This window comes from Pongo pygmaeus, chromosome 11 (genome assembly GCF_028885625.2).
Source record: "Pongo pygmaeus isolate AG05252 chromosome 11, NHGRI_mPonPyg2-v2.0_pri, whole genome shotgun sequence".
Lineage (NCBI taxonomy): Eukaryota > Metazoa > Chordata > Mammalia > Primates > Hominidae > Pongo > Pongo pygmaeus.
This window is the reverse complement of record NC_072384.2, coordinates 19,904,225-19,905,434: the sequence shown is the minus strand read 5'-3', so window position 1 is coordinate 19,905,434 and position 1,210 is coordinate 19,904,225. Positions and strand designations below refer to the sequence as shown.

The window sequence follows — 1,210 nt, the reverse complement described above, 5'->3', positions numbered from 1 at the left end:
TGGAACTGATTCTTCATTCTAGATATTACTAAGAGCATTAGTGATCCATGGGGTAGGATAAAGTATCAACATTAACAGGAACTTGGAAGAAGTTGATTCCATCTCTCAAAAATAATTTTAGGGGATTCAATACTTCAGCAGAGGGAGTAACTCTAGATGTGGTAGAAATAATATGAGAACCAGAATTAGAAGTGAGTCCTAGAAATGTGAGTCAATTACTATAATTTCATAATAAAACCTAATTGGATGAGGAGTTACTTCTTATGGATGAGCAAATAAAGTAGATTCTTAAGATTGAATATACGCCTGTTGAAAATGCTGTGAATATTGTTGAATAGACAACAAAGAATTTAGAATGTTACATAAACATAGTTGATAAAGCAGTGGCAGGGATTAAGAGGATCGATACCAATTTTTAAAGAAGTTTTACTGTTGGCAAAATGCTATCAAACAGTATCACATGCTACAGAGTAATATTTCATAAAAGGAAGAGTCAATGTGGCAAACTTCATTGTTTCATTTTAGTAAATTGCCACATACAATGATGATAATACAGTTCAGCAGATAAAAACTGATTAGCAATATTAAGTGTTTCACTCCTTTCTGATGTAAAACAAAATGTTACAGCCACTGAAACTTCAGAAACCATTGTCCTGATCCGTCAGAAACCATCAACATTGGGGAAAGAGCACTCAGGAAAAATAAAATAAATAAAAGATACCCATATAGGAAAAGAGGAATCCAAATTATGTCTGATTACAGATGATGTGATTTTATACCTAGAAACCCCATAGTCTCTTCCTAAAAGCTTATTGATCTGATAAAGAACTTCAGCAAATTTTCGAGATATGAACTTAGTGTACAACTATGGGTAGCATTTCTATACACCAACAACATCCAAGCTGAGCTCCAAATCAAGAATGCAATCCCATTCACAATAGCCACACAAAGGATAAAAAAACCTAGGAATACAACTAGGGAGGTGAAAGACCTCTACAATGAGAAATACAAAACACTTCTGGAAGAAATTAGAGATGACATAAACAAATAGAAAAACACTCTATGCTCATGGATAGGCTGAATCAATATTGTTAAATGAACATAATGCCCCCCAAAATTTACAGATTCAATGCTATTCCTATCAAACTACCAATGACATTCTTCACAGAACTAGAAAAAGTGATTTTAAAATTTATATGGAACCAAAAAA

At 33.0% G+C, this 1,210-nt stretch overlaps 1 non-coding gene across 1 annotated transcript; it reads left to right on the top strand.

Moving 5' to 3' along the window:
- The first annotated feature begins 533 nt into the window (after positions 1-533).
- Positions 534-615, top strand: LOC129032255 (small nucleolar RNA snR60/Z15/Z230/Z193/J17). The gene has a single exon (XR_008501270.1). It is a non-coding gene; the product is annotated as a small nucleolar RNA snR60/Z15/Z230/Z193/J17 (small nucleolar RNA).
- The last annotated feature ends 595 nt before the right edge of the window (positions 616-1,210 follow it).